Source organism: Myodes glareolus, chromosome 2 (genome assembly GCF_982192425.1).
Source record: "Myodes glareolus chromosome 2, mMyoGla1.1, whole genome shotgun sequence".
NCBI classification, from domain to species: Eukaryota; Metazoa; Chordata; class Mammalia; order Rodentia; family Cricetidae; genus Myodes; species Myodes glareolus.
The window spans coordinates 76,116,038-76,137,688 of NC_142027.1; the positions used below are offsets into that span (position 1 = coordinate 76,116,038).

General features: G+C 41.3%; 1 protein-coding gene across 11 annotated transcripts in view; it reads right to left on the reverse strand.

Annotated features, from left to right (window-relative positions):
* The window catches only part of Lpp (LIM domain containing preferred translocation partner in lipoma), a 597,751-nt gene that overhangs the window by 187,895 nt on the left and 388,205 nt on the right, over positions 1 to 21,651 (reverse strand). The gene's annotated exons all lie outside the window — the stretch shown is intronic.

Consider the following 21,651-nt stretch of genomic DNA (forward strand, 5'->3'; position numbering starts at 1 on the left):
CTCTCCAAAATATATGCAGAAGTAGTGGTGCCGAATGATAGGCCTATCTGAACACAACCCTTCCTCCCTTCTTTGCTCAGAAATCACATGCTAAAGAACCCTATGCAAATTACTCTGCATCCCAACTGAGCAAATACTGTGTCTTGAATTCAACGTCTTGCTTAGCTTGAATACCCAGAGAACAACGAATGGCAAGTGGGTTCTCCACTAACCTATGCTGCTGTAATGTAGCTTCTAAAGTCCAGAAAGCGATGCCACCTTATATGAGCATGAACAAAGCTGTACAAGACTTTCGGGTTCTTCAAGGTTCACTCCTACAAGGAAAGCGGCAATGCAATAAAATACCCAACCAGTGACGGGACTGAATGAGGTGAAGTCAGGTTAGAGAGGAAGAATTCAGTCTTAAATCTTTAGAGTAGGAGACACAGACAAGCTATGTGTTTAGTAGAAGGTATTATAGGAATACTAACAATTGCTGACATTGGGATTAGTTTATAAGCTTCTTGAGCCACAACACTCACACTTAACTTATATGTTCTGGATGAATTGGCTAATACCTGAAAGAGGCTGACAGAGCTGGTTGGCATTCTGAGATAGAACTACTAGAGGGATGAAGAAAATGATAACAAACTTATGAGGAGGATAAAAGGAAAGGACTGAAATTCTGCTAAAACATTAATTTCTGCTAGGTTGGGTCAGGTCCTGCTAGCTAATTTACAGGAGATGATGCAATTATGCTCTACATGCAAAATTTCCCTAACATGTAAAATTCATAATTCTCCAGTTCTTAAAGAATTAGGTCAAGTTATTAAGTTAAATCGGACTCAAAACTTCTTAACTATACTTAGTAACAAAGAGATGGTAAAATTGTTTAGCAAGAAGCCAATAATTTTTTAATACGACAAAAATTACAGGAAGACAATAAAATAAAGTGGTTTATCAGAACTCCCCCTGATCTCTGAATACTAAAACTTCATTCTTTTAGATTATCTGGAAATTTTACATTTTCTAGAAAGTTACATCGTTGTGGGTCCTACGAAGTACTGAATGTTTGTGGCCCTTCGGGCACAGAAAAGGGCTTGTACAAATTACAACTATCACTGGCGATCAACTCCAGCATAAAATGAAAGTAATGAGGTCAAAGAGTACACATGAAGCAGCCACCACCTACCCCCTGCAAACAAATTTAAACAAACACACCAAAAACATTGGACATAAGAACCACATAGATCCATCTCAGTTAATTACAAATCTAAACAGTGGTTCTCAGAAGCCAATAGGACTGAGGACTCCGTTCCTTCCCAGGGCTTAATGCTGGTGGTGCACAGGCACTGTGAGGTGGAAACCAGGCATGAGTGCATCTCACCTGCACGGGGCATCCCCTCTTACAGCAAACTCTCTAGCATAGGATGCCAACGTATGGAGTTTTAGCATCAGCTGGAAAGCAGCAGACTAGATCCCAACTTACTTCTCAGTTTCCTCCATTTTGAGCTCTGCTAGCATTTCTACACCCAATGACAAGAAGAACCAATCTTTTGACACCAAGATCACTTGCACAGAATCCAAAACAGAAGAGCCTGACGGCTTCAGAAATATTTCAACATTTTTACTGCTCCACAGAGCTAGAGAGGTAACCAGTGATTCAGTCCTTTCTCATGTTTCTCTCCCCATCCCTCCTTACTGTCGCCTTTCTCTTCCTCTTTCCTGTCTAAGGACTAGTGACAACTTTAAGCAAAATGATAAATATGACAATTACTTTTTTTAAATTTTTTTATTTTTTTTAGTAATTTGATTAAATTATAAAAGTTTCCATTTCCGCCTCTCCTCCCACCACCCTCCCACTCCCCCCACTCCCTCTCCTCCTCCCTCTCCATCCCTAAGAGCAGTAATAATAAGATTAGGCCACCAAGTTAATTACAAAATATGTAAGACATCAAAGTTTACAGTGTTTAATAAATGTAGATATGGTCTAATTGTATCCTCATCAAACACAAAACCACGGAGCAATAAAAAAAAATTAGGTAAACTGGAAACATCACTTGTGACTGTTTTTCATTCAGAAAGGTTTTATGCATGTGGCAGCAAGCCAAAGCAAGGCCATAATGACCACACTTCCCAGAGTCCCATGACCAAGAAGGGTGCAAACACAGGCAATCATATCAATATGAAGGGGGAGATTTCCGTTCACAGTTATGATAACATGGGAACAGGAATTCAGGGAGGGAGTGATCATCTACTCAAGGACCTGAAAAGACTCACAGAGGAGGTAACACCTCACACCAAGATAAGCCCAACACCCCTTTGGCTTTGTCCAGTTATCACAGCACACATGGCTGGTAACAATTCAGTGTACATTCCAGGGTCTGTCTACACAAGTGCAGTATCCACTTCCTTATACAACCAATACCCCCCAACCGTGGTCCTGAAAATGAAGCTATCTTGACAACAGTATGTGTATATAGATAGATAGATAGATACATAGATAGATAGAAAGAAAGATAGATAGATAGATAGACAGACAGACAGATAGATGATAGGTAGGTAGGTAGGTAGGTAGGTAGATAGACAGAGCAATATTTTGCAAGTTCTCACTTCCTATTTTTCTTAGTGTCAGAAAATGGCATTAGCTGTGCTTTCTAATATCCACATACTGAATGTGTGTATTCATACCAAATGTAAGCAGTCATGCTACAGGGTCTACATACTAAAGAAAAGGTAGCTGGGAAATCTGGTAGTGGAACTTATTTAAAAGAGTTTATCTTTTGTTTGTTGGGTACAAGATTTTAAAGGCCAAAAATAAAGTGGCCTGTGAAATACGACATTTCCCTAACTGTTTGCACCCTTGGCTGTGGATGATCTTTTACAAGACACTTCTCTCTGTTTGCTCTTGAGTTTCTATCTACCATGAAAGTAAAGGTCGCCAACTGGGGCTTTCACTAAGCCACGAGACTCCTGGTAGGAACCTACCACTGGCATCCACATATAGGCATGCATTTCTGCGATTTCCTTGTGCACCCCGACCCCGCCATGTACAGTGGGCTCTGGGATTGACTTTCCCCCCCTCCTTTCTGCTATCGTATTTGTCCCTTCCTTTGTGTTTTTAGGAGATTTGTACTCTCGTCTGTTCTGTTTGATGACACTTTGTCAATTAGATGCATTCCATTCAGTACAGAAGTTCATTAAATTCAGATAACACACCATTCTTGCGGGCTGACTGATGTTTATTAATGTAAAATGTGACAGGAACAATCCAGCAGGGAATTGGAGCTCTTTGTTGCATCACTCAGACATCAGAATAAAACAGTTCATCTGCAATTCATCAGGGGCTTTAATACTATTTACAGATTTAAAGATTTCTTGAAGTCACACACCTTTGAGAAATTCAGTACAGTGTGGATTGCGGGCAGATAAATCATATATAGGCAATATGCTGATTCATGCATCCTCAAACAGCTTTAGAGTTTGTGTTCTTTACGCAAGTAAGCCTGGGCTCATAATAAGATATTTGTGGTTAGGAACAGCTACAATAGCATTAACCTTTACATTTGAAGAGTTAAGTGCAATTTTCAAAGTATTTTCTCCCGTTTGTTATCGCATTAGGCAGGATTTTTTTTTTCAATAGAGCTTTGGGAGAAGAATGAAAACAAACACATAGGAAACAAATACTAATTAACCAGACCTCCGTCAGGCATGCGGTCTCCCCAGCAGGGCAAGGCTCCAAGTGCATGCTTTGAAAGCACTGGAACCAAAACATGGCAGAGTGTGCAGTACTGAAGCCATTAACGAGAAGATGAGAAGCCCACCGATGTTGGGTCACTTCAGGATAAACAAGGCCAGCGAGGGTCATTCAGGAAGCATTGATGAAGGGCTCACCATCACCGGACACTCCTAGATCCCGCCCCTGACATGAATCTATTTAAAATTTTAAGGGGCTTTCAGGGGAGGAAGAAATAAATTAGAAATGCTCTGTATAGTAGAGGGAATTGATTCAAGTATTTCCATTGTTATATTTAGAAGACAGAGTCAATAGTTTTTCTTTGGCACTGCTTTCTCTGCCTTCTCAACCACTAATTTTGACATGTGCATGTCAAAAAAAAATGTTTTAGTATTCAAGAATGACCAGAATACACTTTTTAAAAAATTTATTTATTTTTATTTATGTGCATGAGTGAGTGTTTTGGTTGAATGTACGTAAGCACACTGTGTGAGAGTCTAGTGCCCGGAGACGCCAGAAGAGGGTGCTGGATTCCCTTGGAACTGGAATTACAGACAGTTGAAAGCCACAATATGGGTGGTGAGAACAAAATCTAGGTTGTCCCCAAGCATAACTAGTTCCCCTAACCACCGAGCTACCACTCTAGTCCCAGTATACTGTGTTTAAGCCCTGAGCTGTTATCAATCTCTAGAAAGAAAGAAAAGGAATGGAATGCTCTCCTGCAAACCAAAACAACTGCTCTCAACTTAGAAAAATGCCAGTACTCTATTATGTACGAAACATGTGTAAGTATACATGACCCAGCTTGAGTGTGGAGATGAGAAGACAACCTTGTGGATTCACCCTCTAACTCCAGCTTTGCATGGGATCCAGGATTTGGGAGTAGAATTTAGGTCCTCGGGCTTGTGCAACAAGTGCCATAGCATCTAAAGCATCCTTCCGGCCCAAGCCTACACCTCTGAAAGTCCTACGAGCAGACACTCTAGCAGAGGAATGTGTCAAGGAGGCAAATATAATTGGCCCAAACCACATCTTTTTCAAGGGAATGGGAAGATAAGCAATGTGTTTTTATGAAACATTTCCAAAAATATAATGAGGAACTGTTATTCAAAATCGGCAAGAAAATTTTAACAGTAGGAGAAAATGCACTTAGAATGGACCATGCACTAAGCAGACACTTCACTGCAGAATGAATATGTAGCTGCCCAGTAGTGTTAAAAAGATGCTCAACAATAATCTCATGTGCTACCAGGGCACCATGATGGAGAACGGCAGGAATGCATCCTTAACATGTAGTTGGCCATATAAAAACCAAATACTCCTCTGGCTCTGAGGCCAAGAGACAAGGGAAACTCTTCCATGGCAGGTGGAAATGCACGGTGGTACAGCTACTTTAAAACACAGGCAGCTGACTGAAGACTAGCCACACTATCACATATGATCCAACAGTTGCATTTTTGCTGAATGAGTGGAGAACACGGTACATACAGCCACACATGAGAAGTTCATGTTGGGAAGAACATGCTTTGGTATTTATTATTGGGACCTGAAACAACTGAAAGAAAAATTTTCAAAAAGTGTTGAATATGATGACTTGGTTAAGCTTAGCTATTTAACAATTCCTACAGTCCTATATCTATAGACTAGTACTAAATATTTAAAAGGAGTTTTGCGCAAAGAGAATTAAACAGTAGACACATATGTCCCATGTACTTGAAAGGATGTACACATCAGCATGTGAATGATTCATATGTGGACAGGAATGGAAGCTTTCTTAAAGAGTTTTGAGAAGTGTCTCAGGTTCTCTCTTTACATATGAAAATACAAAACAAATACATATGTTGTTGGGGGAAATAATCTGGAGGGAAGGAAATGATGACCCTGACCAGAGGGCTATACGCCAACCATACTTCATGAGCAGGGGAGGATGTTGAGAACACAAAAGAAAGGACCAACATCCATGCGGACAGATGTCTCGACATTAGATGTGGTTTTTCACTTCATTATCCTCGAATCTTTATGGTTTAAAACATCATGACACAGCTCATAATAAGCTTATCCCTATAATAGGAAAAGAGAAAAATGAATTGGAAGTAATGAAGACTGGTGGGGGTGGGGTGGGGAGGGCTGAACAATAAGGTTCAAAAGACTCTTCCAGCTTTCCAATCCTGTGGCTAGTCACAGGAGAATGTATTTGTGTGGCACAGAACTCAGACCACAAGCAAAACCCTTAACATAAAATGAAAACAAAATAAACCAGTCAAACATTGATCTGCATAATGAGTTTCTGTGAGGAGTCTTGCCAGGGAACAGGGATTTCTGGGAATATAGGGGAACTGAAAAGGAAGACCCAATGGGCTGTTTTCCTTGTCTGCTGGGGCTCAATCCCAAGCAAGTAGTTCTGCCTGCTTGCCTGATAGATTTTCACTATACAAATCAACTTTGGAATACAGCCAAAGAAATATTCTTAAATAAATGAATGACACAAGAATATATAGTATGTCATCCAGTCCCTTTGCTGGTAAACGTGAGCTACAGAGCTATGCAGATAGTTGTGTATAACACTAGAGATCCTACGCTACAGATGCAAGGCTTCCAAGCAGATACAATGTGTGAAGCTTGTCCTGCTAGAAAGTATTGTTGGCTACATGGTTCCTGGTTGTGATCATATGTTCCACCCTATAGCATATTCCAGTCATTTGACTCCATGATCATGAAACCCCCATGAAAAAGAGACATATGACATACGTAACCAATCAAGACTATAGAAAGAAGTACAACTAATGACAAAAACGTAATTTTATACCATAAACATGCCATTAGGAGATACTGCTTGGTAAACATTAAGCATCTAGATTATACTTGGAAATACAAAGAAGAAATGCAGGGTGGCTGCCAGCTCTGTGATTACTAAGAACACCTCGTATTTCCTGAAAGAACAGCACAAATCTCCAAATCGCTCCACCATTATTTCACTAAATCCTCTTGCAAATTTCAAACCTAAGAGCTATGTGGAAATGGGGCTCCAGGGGATTATCAAATGACTCTTTTGTCTTCAGGGTGACATAGGTAACCTCAACCACGAGTTCAGCAGGCCAGCAACAGAGCCAGCAGGAAGGCCCAGAATGTCGCAGCCTCTTGCAACATCATAAGAACCTGAAGATGTCTGGTAAATATTGAATTTCCTGAGTTGGGAGGGTGCAGGGGCGTAATTAAGAAGAGTCCTTCATAGGCTCATGTGTTTGAACACTTGTATGTAGCCCACATGGTAAAACTGCTTTGGGACATTATCGAACACTAGGAGAAGGCTCCTACCTGAAGAGAGGACCTCGCTAGGAGGTGGGCCCTGAAGGTTTTGTCTTCTTTCCCTGCTTCATTGTGTTGATGAAATGTGACCAACCAGATTCTTGCTACTGCCACTGTGCCATGCCATTCCTGTCACTATTCCTTTTTTATTTCAGGCCTCTTTTTGTTTTTAATTGATTTTTGTGGAGCTATACATTTTTTCTCTGCTCCTCTCTCTGCCTCTCCCCTCCCCTTCAACCCTCTCCCCATGCTCCCAATTTACTCAGGAGATCTTGCCTTTTTCTACTTCCCATGTAGATTAGATCCATGTGTGTCTATCTTAGGCTCCTCATTGATGTCTAGGTTCTCTGGGCTTGTGATTTGCAGGCTGGTTTTCTTTGCTTTATGATTAAAAACCACTTATGAATGAGTACATATGGCAATCGCCTTTCTGAATCTAGGTTACCTCACTCAATATGATGTTTTCTAGCTCCATCCACTTGCCTGCAAATTTCAAGATGTCATTATTTTTCTTTGCTGTGTAGGACTTCATTGTGTAAATGTACCACATTTTCCTTATCCATTTTTTGGTCAAAGGGCATTTAGGTTGTTTCCAGGTTCTGGCTATGACAAACAATGCTGCTATGAACATAGTTGAGCACATGTCCTTGGGGTACGATTGAGCATCTTTTGGATATATACCCAAAAGTGGTATTGCTGGGTCTAGAGGAACGTTGTTTTCTAATTTTTTCAGAAAACGCCATACAGATATCCAAAGGGGCTGTACCATCTTGCACTTCCACCAGCAATGCAGGAGTGCTCCCTTTACCCCACAATCTCTCTAGTTTACCCCACAATCTCTCTAGCTTAAGTTGTCATCAGGGATTTGATCTTGACCATTCTTACAGGTGTTAAGATAGAATCTCAGAGTTGTTTTTATTTGCATTCTCTGATGACTATGGATGTTGAACATTTCCTTAAGTTTCTTTCAGCAGTTTTATATTGCTCTGTTGAGATTTCTCTGTTTAGATCTGTACTCAATTTTTTTAAATTGGGTTATTTGTTCTTTTGATGACCAATTTCTTTGTATATTTTGGAGATTAGTCCTCTGTCTGATGTTGGGTTGGTGAAGATCTGTTCTCATTCTGTAGGCTGCTGTTTTGTCTTGTTGACCATGTCTTCTGCTTTACAGAAGCTTTTCAGTTTCAGGAGATCCTGTTTATTAATTTTTCTCTCAGTGTCTGTGTGCTACTGGGGTTGTATTTAGGAAGCTGTCTCCTGTGCCAATGTGTTCAAATGTACCTTCCACTTTTTCTTCTATGAGGTTCTGTGTGGCAGGCTTTATGTTGAGGTCATTGATCCATTGAGACTTGAGTTTTGTACATGGTGATAGATATGGATCTATTTCATTCTTCTACATGTTGATATCCAGTTATGCCAGCACCACTTGTTAAGTATGCTTTCTTTTTTCCACTTGATTTTTTTTTTTTGCTTCTTTGTCAAAAACCAGTTGTTCGTAGGTTTTTGGATAAATATCCGTGTTTTCAATTCGGTTCCATTGGTCCTCCTGTCTGTTTTTATGCCAATACCATGCTGTTTTCAGTACTGTAGCTCTGTAGCAGTTTGAAGTCAGGGACCGTGATGCCTCCAGAAGTTCTTTTATTTTACAGGATTGTTTGGGCTATCCTGGGTTTTTTGCTTTTCCATATGAAGTTGAGTACCGTTCTTTCAAAATCGATGAAGAATTTTGCTGGGCATTGCATTGAATCTGTAGATTGCTTTTGGTAAGATTGCCATTTTTACTATGCTAATTCTACCTACCCAAGAGCATGGGAGATCTTTCCACTTTCTGGTATCTTCTTCAATTTCTTTCTTTAAAGATTCTTGTCATACAAGTCTTCCACTTGTTTGGTGAAAGTTACTCTGAGATAGTTTATGTTATTTGTGGCTATTGTGAAGAGTGATGTTTATCTGATTTCTTTCTCAGCCCATTTATTATCTGTGTAAAAGAGGGTTACTGATTTTTCTGAGTTAATCTTATATCCTTCAACATTACTGAAAGTGTTTATTAGTTGTAGAAGTTCCTTGGTAGAATTTTGGGATCACTTATATAAACTATCATATCATCAGCAAACAGTGAGAGTTTGACCTCTCCTTTTCCGATTTTGTATCCCTTTGATCTTCTTTTGGTGTCTTCTTGCTCTAGCTAGGACCTCAAGAACTATATTGGATACATAAAGAGAGAGTAGACAACCTTGTCTTGTTTCTTATTTCTGTGGGATCACTAAGATTTTCTCTTCATTTAGTTTGATGTTGGCTGTTGTCTTGCTATATTTTGCTTTAATCATGTTTAGGTATGGTCCTTGTATTCCTGCTCTCTCCAAGACCTTTATCATGAAGGGACATTGTAATTTGTTGAAGGTTTTTTCAGCATTTAATAAGATGTTCATGGGGTTTTTATTTTTCAGTTTGTTTATGTGGGGGATTACATTGACAGATTTTCATATGTTGAACCATCCCTGCATCTCTGGCATGAAGTTGACTTGATCATGGTGGATGATGGTTTTGATGTGTTCTTGGGTTTGATTTGTCAGTATTTTATTGAGTATTTTTGCATCAATGTTCATGAGTGAGACTGGTCTGTAATTCTCTTTCTTAGCAATGTCTTTCTGTGGTTTGGGTATCAGGGTAATTGTAGCCTCATAAAAAGAGTTTGGCAATATTCCTTCTGAAGAAACCTATCCTTTCAGTGGCTTTTGATCATGAGATTTATGATAGTAACAGAAGGGTAACTCATAGCAGGACTGGATAAATGTCCCCCAAGGTAGAAGGAGTTTCTCAAAAGGCTAAGATACATATGGATCTCATACTCACAACTTTCTATTATTAAATCTATAGATAATGTTTGTGATTCAGGAAGGCAAAGACAGAACGTGTGCTGCTGTGAGACAATGGTCTTGTACCATGTAAAGATTTGCCACTTATACTGGTATAATAAAACATTGATTGGCCAGTAGCCAGGCAGGAAGTATAGGCAGGGTGATTAGACAGGAAGTATAGGCAGGATGACCAGAATAGAAGACTTCTGGGAGAAGAAAGGTTCATTCTGCAGTCCTCACCCAGACAAAGAGGAAGAAAGATGAGACTGCTTCACTGATAAAAGGTACCAAGCCATGTGGCTAACACAGACAAGAATATGTACACACTATGTTAATGTAAGATATAAGAGTTAATAAGAAGCTTGAGCTAATAAGTCAACCAGTTTATAATTAATGTAATCCTCTGTGAGTTTCTTTGGGATTGAACGGCTGTGGCACTGGGTGGGACAGACAACGTGCATTTTCAGTGTTATCAGAATATGGAGCTGTGCATATCCAGGCATGTGCACCCAGTAGCGTCCTTCCTGAACTAGGACTTGGTGAATGGAGCAGGAACAGTGCAGAAGGGATAATATTTGTCCTGTACCACTGGTTTCTATTAGCTTTTTAAAGACAGAGCACACATTAATGAGGAAATAACAGGAGAAATACAGAACGCTTATTGATGATTGGGTGACAGTAACATTGGTTCTTCATTCAGCACTGCTGTCACTGTGCTGATTAACTAACAAATACTTCAGACACCCTTGGGACCTTCAAGGTTAATAAGAGCACAGAGACTGAATATATCTGTGCTTGCCTTGTGATGGTTCCCCACTTGAAGAACCATTCCCACGATGCCAATGTGACAGAAAAATGGAGTTGCAAGCATGCAAGGCAGATATGGTCCTTTCCAGCTACAGGAGGCTGGGAAACATTGGTTTTGTAAATCAGTCAAGTTAAAAATTTTGTAAAGTCATCTCTATAGAGGAAAAATTTACTAGAAGCCAAAAGAAATTTATTGTGCAGTGAAATAAAGGACAAGCAGACAAGCTCTTCCTTTGGGATGGCTGAACTCTGCAAATTGTGAAGGAATACTGGGAGAGAATTCTGCAAAGGAGATAACAAACACTCTCTAGAAGAGAAACTTGCATCTATAGGCAAAGGAAGCTATTAAAAGATAAACTAAGAGATAGCAAAGTGTCCAATCCAAAATGAAAACAGAATATAAAACGCAACAAACTGGTGGTGAAGTCAATTGATCGCCACCACTGATCAATATTTGGAACAACAAGGAAAGCCAAGGATAACAGAAAAAGGGCCAAGGCTACAGCTGACATGACAGCCACATAGTTCTCTGTCTTTCATCCAGACCAAAATACAGGTGATAAACAGCCTGTCCTCCCTGCTTCTGAACAACCAGACTTTGCTGGCTCTTAGGAACTTTCCATCCATCGTTACAGTACTCGGAAGAACAGGTACACTGGAAGAAGGAGGGGAGGAGATGCTTGCATGAAGGAACTATCTGATATGATAGCCTCAGCCAATTTAAAATCCCCCAAACAACTCAGGAGTTAAAATACCAGAAGGCTTGCAAACTATTCAGAGAAAAAAAATGGGGCAGTGTATACTTTATTTGGAAAGCCCTGTGAGAAATGAGGGATCAAGTATTACCTTCAAAGCACGAAATGTAATCCCCGTTTCAAGAACCGCTGAGTGAGTGGCTAACAAGAAGCAGGATCACATGGCAGAGAGAACACACAGTATTGGGAAGCTCAGATTTGAGTTCTCTCTTCACAATTGCCTGGTCTTGTGATCCGGAGCTTGTTTCTGGGATCCAGTTTCCTCTTCTAGTTCCCTGAGCTGTTGGGAACCTCTCACCCCGTAGCACACGGCACACGAATGCGCGGTGCTCTTGTGAGGTGTTAGGTACTGTTGTTTGCTTTAACAGGTTGCTTTCAGTGACTCTTCGTTCCACATGGAGCAAACAAGGCTGATGTCAGCGGGAAAGCCACATTCAGAGTGAGGGCTCCAGAGCCCCTCTAGATTTAGTCAAAAGAAATCATTCATCTGTCAGTAGCTTAGGGACACTGCCTGGCGTCACTTGCTTGTAATTTGGCAAAACCGACAGCTTTGCCTCAAGGCCTTGGCAGGTAGGAAAAAGGGTTGTTGCCGTTTTTTTCCAGTACTGTGTTTTTAAATTTAATTGTTTGCTTTTCCCTGTCTGCATCTACACAATGTGCTCTCTGATTTGGGATCTCGGTTTGCAATTACTGCACAGCTTGGAAATCTACTTTACAGAACGAAATCACCGGCTGTCACATCATCGAGACAGCCAGTATCTGAAGACAGAAGCGGGGAGATCCATAGACTTAGTTTTTGAAGCCTGGGAACTATACCCAGGCCTTCTTAAAATCCGGGAGTTCTCTAGATAGAAGACTTTCATTGGTTGCTATTTGTACCAGGATAAAGCCATTGTTCCAAGATTAATACAATCAATATAATGTTACCAAAAATTTAAAACATTACATTACCTAAACTTGTGGATAGAGTAATTCTCCCTAATACCCAAAAGGTTTATCCTCTCCTTCAAGAAGCACTTATGAGCATTACGAAAATTTTAGCTTTTTGTTAAAAAATTGTTTTGTTTTGTGAAGGTATTCCTGTGTGGCCTTGGCTGTCCTTGAACTCACTCTAGAGACCAGGCTGACCCAGGTTGACCTTGAATTTGCAGAGCTTTGCCTGCCTCCACCTCCCCAGGGCTGGGATTAAAGGCAGTGCCACTACTGCCTGGCAATAAAGGTTTTTTTCTATGTAAATTATGTACATTTTGCAATTGTTCCTCCACAGGTTGCTGACCTACCACGTGCAATTGTTAGACTGAATTTTCTGGTCTCTGCGCATGAACAGAAAGAATGATTAGAATTGTTTTCTCTCTGCTGGGTACGGCCAAGTTGCAACTGTCTTTTAATTTCCGACTTAGCACACGTAGCAGAGGCTGCAGTGACGGAAGAGTTGTCCCTGAAGGGATCTACACACGTGGAGAAGCAGAATCTATAATCTCCAGCAGCACGTTACAGAAGAGAACGGCTCTCCTCCTGATCCTGACGTGGAACCTCAGCAGGACTGAGGGATATTGATGGGCTTCCTCACTCAGCTGAGTGTAGTGTTTAAGCACAGAGTTATTTGCAGAAAATTGTGGGAAATTGCTCCATTTGGCATTGTCATCGATTTGTGAAGACATGTGGGGTATATGTGTACACACATACACACAACTCAGCCAGAAAGAGTTTAATCATCTGAATTTTAAGGGTTTTGTTGATTTTCGCCAGAAAGTATGTGGGAATCTTGCATGAAAATCCGGCTAAATTAGTAACGTAGACCACTTCAAGGCATTCTAACAAACAAACAAGAAGTTTCCAGAACTCCCACCTCCTTGTCTTCTCGTGCTCTCTCCTGAATGGGTCCTCTGAATCCCGTTAGGAGTCCTGCGGCCTAAGCTCAGGTAACAAGGCCTGATCGGCAGCACTGCCCTTCAGCATCCACCTCAGGTCCTAAATGGCAGCGCTCTCTTCAGTCTCCAGCACTCTGGGCTTTATACACCCATTTGGAAATAGAGTCGCAGAGCAGTGCCAACACCTTTCAGATTTACCTTTACATAAACTAGGGTCTTCTTCTTCTTCTTCTAGGTATGATGGTAGCCATCAGGAAAAAAAAAATCTCCCTTGACTTTTATTTACAAGTTGAAAATTGGGGTCATGGACATTAAAGCAAATAGTGAAATTGCTACATGAAAATCAAGTTCGCCAGGGTCATTGGAACCTGTCATGGCAATCCCTCTTAGAGAAACGAGCCATGGGGAAGGCGGACAACCACGAATATAACACCGTCAACTAAGTAATGGTCAGTTTTACTCATGAACAAATAAGGTCAAATGCAAGAAAGCAAAATCAAGGCCAAAAAAAATGGCAGCATAAATGAAGTGAATGAAGCTTGCATACAATAGTTTACAGGGGTAGATTCACCAGATGAGCCTGTGAACACTCTGGGGAGGTATTGTAAGGTTTAAGATAGCCTGATTTAAAAGCCTAGTGAGTCCAGGTAAGCCTGGACGACAGAGTAAGAAAGACTAAACACGACCCAGGTCAAAAGAAATGGCCATGGCTGCAAACGGCAGCATAAAAAGAACTGCATGCAAATGGGGCTGGTGGCCCAGCTTAACTGGTCTACACTTGCCTGGTGCGCAGGAAGCCGCTAGCTTCAATCCTGGCACTACAGACAGAAAGGAAATATTGTCAGAGGAAAAGAGGATCCTCTGCATATGACAGAACCACCCCACTCACACAAGTGTTTAGTTTACCTTTACAAAACTGGCACAAGATTAAGCCAGCCAACCCTTGAGTACAGAGTGGGGAAGGCTTGACATGCCCCACCCTAATTGAGGGGCCATAAACAGCTGGCTTCTGGGGGAGGGAGGGTTAGTTTTCTTTAAAGGTCTGGCTCCTGAGGGGTTGGCCGTGCTCCATGGCTAGTCTCACATCTAGAAGGAAATGCTAGCACAAACTGGAGTGGGGCGAGGTAATTTAAAAAAAAAAAAAAAAAAGGTCATGAAATTGAGAGGTAAGGAGGTGAGGCTAGATCTTGGAGAAGTTAGGATAAATACAATCAAAATATCATATCATATTGTATGAACCTATCAAAGAATCAATTCAAAATATGGCAGCTGTTCAGTTGCCTCTCACCATCAGTTCCCTCATCAACTTAAAAGATCTCCAAGACATTCCTTCAAACTCATCTGCCTGGAATGAATTCGGGAATTCATCCTCTTATGAAAACAGCACTATAATTGAATGTTGGGATCATAAGCTAATCCAAAAATTCTATTAAACCCGTAATTATGTTAACCATGTTTTTGGAACCAAAAATAGAGACATGGTATGACAAGTTCAATCACAAGAGGAAAATGATAATAATGATAATAACTGAAATTTACAGTTAGGAATGGTTCTAAGAGCTTGAACATGTGAGTATTTCATCCATACAAGCATCCAGCGAGGAAAGTACATGTAGAATTCCTGTCATAGCTGATGCCCACAGAGGCTAGGAGAGGTGCTCAGCGTTCAGGAAAGAATGAAGCCACGCGAACAGGAGCCTGAGTATAGACGCTGACAAGATGGTCTCACACCATCTGTGCTCTTACGTCTAAGAAAGAGCTGAAAGCCCCACCCAACTTCTCTAGACCACACTCAGTGCTACAAGATGGTAGTTAGCCCAATCAATCTTTCCTCCAGCTGCGGAAAGGCCGCTCGGGAAGGCGGCGCACTTCCAAACCACTACCGGAAATTTCTGTGATCCATTGCAGGGAAAAACCAAGACAAAACAGGCTTGGCGGGGTAAAAAGCCTTATCTTTGGGGGCCAGGGATCTAGAAAGAAGACAGCTCGTCTATGTGATAAAAACACCGGACAGGGGGCTGGAGAGATGGCTCAGTGGTTAAGAGCATTGACTGCTGTTCTAGAGGTCCTGAGTTCAATTCCCAGCAACCATATGTGGCTCACAACCACAGGTAATAAGATCTGGTGCCAACTTCTGTCTGCAGGGATACATGCAGGCAGACCATTGTATACATAATAAATAAATAAAAACAAAAGACTCCGGACATTATGCAGAAGGGCGATGAGTATGCAAGGTGGAGCCTCAGAACGGGAAACTGTGGGGCTCAGTGAGTGCTGGGGCCTGGGCCCTGTTTCTTTTCTTTGCTCCCACATTAGGAAATGTAGACATGAAGACCTCCTCCTCTCTCCTAAGTTCTACTGTGGAAGAAAAACTGTGATGAGAAGTTAAATGCAGCTGCCAAGGGTCCATGGCTGCTCTAACAACAAAGAGAAGAGAAGGGGAAGTAGAGAAAGCAGCAAAGACACTTATAACAAAACATGTTATAGGACATGTCTTAGGACATTTAATGAGGTCAGTGAGGCAGTAGGGAGGCTGACGGCATCCAGACTCGTGTTGATGCAGCCAGCAGAAAGTGTGGTGACATTAGGGGAAAATCTAGAAAGCAAAACAAAACATGGCAGTGTCTAAAACTAGACAGTTCATTCCAGTACAGTTACAGCCGAAAGCCTTTCTCTGCTGGACTGAGGACTCATTACAAGGTCAAGGGCATCTCTGTAGACTGAGGCCAGGAAAGTTTGACCAAAGAGACAGTCCTATAGCTTTGGAAGGATAAATAGTGTTGGGCCAGTTTTGCTGTTTATAAGCAAATTGGAACGTTTAGCAAATCACATCGCTGCCAGGAACAAGATTTTTTCTTAATAAAATGGAGACAATGATTATAACGAAACTCTACTGAAGAGACAAAAGAAATAAAAGTTGTAGCAGTATTTCATATGCTGTGAATTTGCTATTTCATATCAAATTATTCACTAAAGACATGAAGTGCCTTGAAAGCAAACATTTGGTTCTGATCTTGCCCAGCTACAGTGGCTTATTTTCCTTTTCCTGTGAGATCTTTCCTGGAACTCATAGTCCCTGTGTGTCCAGCCTCTCCTTGGTTCTTTATTTCATGTCCTAGCACAGGATGGAGCAGTATTCCTAGATGTGAAGTTCATCTTTACCAGCGGTGAGGAAATTCTAGAAGTACACTGTGTTGCCTTGTGCCAATACCCTTACATCTTACAGACTCACCAAGACACAGAATATCTGCATAAAACAGTAACTGACGAAGAGGGGGATGGTATACACTCCTTTTTCATCACCTCTTAGCTAAAGGCATTGTGTATATGTGTCTTCTGTTCCGTTTTAATTTTTCTAGATCTAATGGAGAGATTCAGAATTACATGACAGTAAAATTTTCCTTTGCTTTCCACTGATTAGTATTGATTTCAAAATATTAATAGTAGATATCAAAGACCAGCAAGCATTTTGAAATAAAGAGATAAACAGTTAATACTAAAGAGGTTGTGGGCCATTTAACCCTTTGTAATGACTCCACTTTGAATGTAGAAAGGTCAACTCTAGACAAATCACTTAAAAAGTGTACGATTACACTGTAGCAGAGCTATGTCTATGATCAGTGCCATAGACTAAACTTGTCCCACGGGCCACTGTCTTCTAGTACTATTGGACAGCTTTAGATTATTTGTTGGAGGATGACGATGGCTAGCATAAAGAAGATGGTAGCCAAGCAAACTACAACTGAGATGTATCCCCAGACTCCCTTTCTCCTGTTCCTAATATTTCCAAGGCACTGTGAGAACGCTAAGCATCAGTTTTCTCAATGATTAATCATAAGTAGCAATTAACGTTTCGGACCTCTGGGAATACTTAAGCGTCCTGGTTTTTAACCTCTCACCGATGTCCATTGAAACCCATCCACAAGAAAAGAGGATAACGGAAAGGCAGGCATTAAGAGTCATTGTGTACATCCTTCATCTATGGCAGGCACAGAAACACTTCTACTCACTTAGAGAAGCGCACAGCATCAGGAAACAATGCCTTCTACTGTCTGGAGGCAGTATGGCCTTCTTTACACCAGTACAGAATAAATGCATAGCAAACACCCACTGAACAGTGGGCGTAGAGATTTAATGCTAGTTCATAGGCACCGTTCTTGTATAGAATAGGATGACGATGGCAGCCGTCACAGCCCACAGCACTGTTTCTTTAACGCCCCTAGAGCTCCATAACATCTTAGTGGCGGTTTTCTCTCTGCTGTTGAATTGTATGTCAGTGTCTAATGGAAATCTACATCGAGGTTGCAGCACGTTCTCATGTAGACATGATTATTTCTTGTATAATGACTGAATGGATGGGTGGAGGAGTAGAAGTACTATCTACCAAGTGAGACATCTAATCTGTTCTTTCGTACAGCATGAGCTGGAAAATATACAAAGATACGGACGTAAGGATTAGGTAGCCTAAGCAACGTAGTTGGACAAGATGGAAATAGAGGAACACAGTATGACATCTGGCTGAGGTCAGATCCTCCGTAAATCTTTCACCAAAGCCATCGATGCATTTCATCATCTTTTTGAAAACTGGCACAGGGCATTGAAATCAGGTTTTACACATCAGTCTCCACTTCCTAAATATGAACATTTGAAGACAAGAATCATACTGCACTCAGGAATTTCAGTTCATTTATGTTTCTCCGGTTTCCTGTCTTGTCTCATTCCATCTCCTCTTCTTTCCTCCCCCCCCCCATTTCCTTTCTCCATTTCTGCATGACTAACCAGAGGGCTTGATAAGGTAGAAACTTCATTATCCGCTTGAAGACTGAAAAACTGGATGCCAGACAAGGAACTATTAAGTTTTTGCTTTTACTTCAGTACTGAAAGGATGGTTTGTAGCCAGACCACAATTTTAGCTATGGTTATTACTTTCTACAGCAGTACGAGCCTCACTACGGGGACTTTGAGTACCAGTCGGGTCAAGGCCTGTCTCTCTGTAGAAGCTGAGAAGAAGGCTGGTCTGATTGTAAGTGCTGAAACTAATTGAACCATAGAACCACAATCATCATGCTAGGACAATCATACAAGGACACACACACATACATACACTCACACACTGTGTAGTTACAGTGGAACAGTGGCGTTAAAACAGAGCTATATTAACAGTGATGGGCTCAGCTTTATCCTACAAATGGCACTATCAGAGCATTATACACTGAGGGTTTTTAGAAATATAAAATTAATGTCTTCGTACTGCTTTTTATTGTGTGTAAAATGTCCTTTGAATGTGGGATAACCTTGGTACAAACAGAACATTCTTCTATTAAGTTCAGAGTGACAATGACAAGAAGACTTTGACAAAATAACACAAATGATAAACAAAAGTAAGCTAAGACTTAATTTGCCAGAATTAGAATCAAGTGAATAACCTCTCCTCCTCCGAAACATTACAAACAAGGAGGGAAGACCTTTGCAGAGAGGCAGGAAAAATTGTTTTGACATGTGCAACTTCGCCTGGTTATAAGCGCCAAGAAACCAGTACAGCCTAGCAACATGCTGGTCCAAGCTGGACACCAATAAAATTGAAGGGGAAAAACAAACCTCCGGGGCTAGATCCACCAAGTGGAAACTTCTTAGTCTTTGGGTACCAAAGTCTACACAAAATGGAAACATTCCCCAAATACCAAATGAGACCTGGATATCAAGATAGAGAAACACACTGGGGAGGGGGTAGTGGAGGGTGGGCGACAAGAACACAGAGTTCAGGGATCTTGCTGCAAACAGGCCATAGGTAATGTTCTGAAGGGAAACCTCAGAAGCATTAACCAACATCAAACTTTCTATCCTGACTCAGCATCGTGTAATTTCTGTGAGTTCAAATGGATAGTCTGGGAGGCTTCGATTTACCTATGTCAATCAAGCAGAGTCTCTTACACAAGTGGGTCAGAGTGGAAAGAAACCATCCTTGGTATGGCCTGAAACCTGCAGAATCACACTAGTAGCTCGAGATTGTTCTAGAGACACTTAAGTCAAGTTTATCATAACATTACCTATACCACGTGCTTAGACTAAACACTACGATAATGCAGAAGACTGTAAGAAAGGTTTGAAAATTTGTTTTCCTATTTATCTTATAAGTTATTATCTACAGAGACTTTTCCCATGATCCAACTTTTAAACCTCAACACAGCAGAAGAAAAAGATCCGATATAATTATAACAGACTTATGAATCAAAACATTTAGATTCCCAAATACCAAACGACAACTGGAGTCCTATCTTTGACCACAGGCTCTGCGTGCTGACCGCATCAGGCCGTCCCTTTACCTGGTGCCACCTCACGCTTAGTTATAAAACAGTGACACTTTTTTGATGAGTGGAAAGTATGCTAGTGTATCCAAGGTGAGAAGGATCAGGTCGGGACAGCGGTGATATTTTAGGGAAATGACCGGCAGTGACCCTTTGCTTGAAGGAATGTGCTGGAGGTAAACTCCAAGCTCAGATGGTCTGAGTTAATCCCGTGTGGACAGGATGGATGGGATGCCTGCTCTGTGTGCCTCATAATAACTGGGACTAATGTGAATGCATTCCCTGTCTCACATCTACACCGCTTTTGTTGTCAGCGAAAGGTGTCCAAAGAGTCTGAGGGCTTGGATGCAGGGAAAGGTTTCTCTTAAGCTTGGAAGGGCTTAAGTACTGACCGTGTCCTGTGGTGTAAACACACTAAATCAAACCAAACCTAACAGAGGGCGAAAGAAAAGGAGTAAGTGAATCAAGTCTTCGTTTCTGTTTATAGTCTTTTCTGGGAAATGGCTTGTTATAAATAAAAGATCCATTCATAGGCCCTATCTAATGAACACTAAGGTCCCAACTAACAGGCACCAAGTCAACCCCTTAGTTAATTGTGCTGAGTACCATACATGTACAGGAAGCACTATATGAGGACGACTGAAGATATCACAAGATAAACAGTGTCATTCATGGGACAGGACCAGAGGCATCAACATGGAGGAAGAAGTATGTCAAAGCACCCTGTTCAACTCCACTCCCTTCTGTTACTAAGTCAGCATCAGGGAGCCCAGAACAAAACAGTACGAAACAGGAGCCCCAGCTTCAGAAGAGGAAAGAAGAGTGGAAAAGAGTGGATGAGTTGAGAACTCATCTGTGGTATAGGAAATTCTTCCATGTGTTGCTTTCATTGGTTGAATAAAGGAACTGCCTTGGCCTTTTGATAGGGCAGCACTTAGGTAGGTGGAGTAGACAGAATTGTATGCTGGGAAGAAGGGCAGAGTGGCAGACACCATGGTTCTCCTGCCTGAGGCGGACGCTGTTTTAGACTCTTGCTGGTAAGCCACAGTCACGTGGCAATACATATTAATGGAGATGGGTTAAACTAATATGTAAGAGTTAGCCAATAAGAAGTTAGAGCTAATGGGCCAGAAAGTATTTCAATGAATACAGTTTCTGTGTGATTATTCCACGTGAAAAGCTAGCAGGGTGGCTGGAACAAGGGGCCCCACATCTCCCTACAACACATCAGAGTACAAAAAAATAGGTGAGACACTCACATGATGTCTCGGTTTAGATGTCAGTACTCAGATTGGTACATGGCATCCTCTGGAAGATTCAGGGAGAGTAAGGAGGTAGTCCAACACAAATGCACAGACAGTGAAGAGATCTGAATCGATACTGAAATACTTTAAAGATGACAACACATTTTCGGTGTAAACACACTAACCAACTGGGCACCAACTATGCAGATGCCAGGGACTATGGCCTTCAAGCTTCCAAGGTTTGTGCTGCTAAGCTTCTGCATAACGTAATCGAAGAGACCATGTCTAGCTTGTTTGTGGCCTTCACTTACCAAATGGGGAAGAGATAAAGAACTAGCTTAGGAAGACTTCAGCTGTGGTAAGGTGCCATTTCTCGGCAATTCCAGGGTTTCTGCTTTCTAAATGTATAAGAGAATGGTTTTGAGATTGCTCCCCACAACAAACCAGGTTACCACGGATAAAGCTACTTTATCACCTTTGCTTTCACGCAAAGGTGTCGGTAGCCTCATTAGTGAAACTGAGACCATAGAAACGCTGCCTTAAGTCATTCAAAGTTATAGAGCAGATCAAATACATGTATGCAATACCCTAAAAACAATTATCTAAAGATATTACTAGAATTCTGTGGCTTAAAGGGCTAGTCTGTAGGACTGTAGCTCTAGTCACTGGAATTCCCTCAGCATACAATATCTGGGGTTTGTTTTGCAGTAAATTGCTATTGCAGGTAACCAAGTGACCCAATATTCTAAGCCAAGCCCTGAAGGGAAACCGAGGGAAGACCAGACACTTA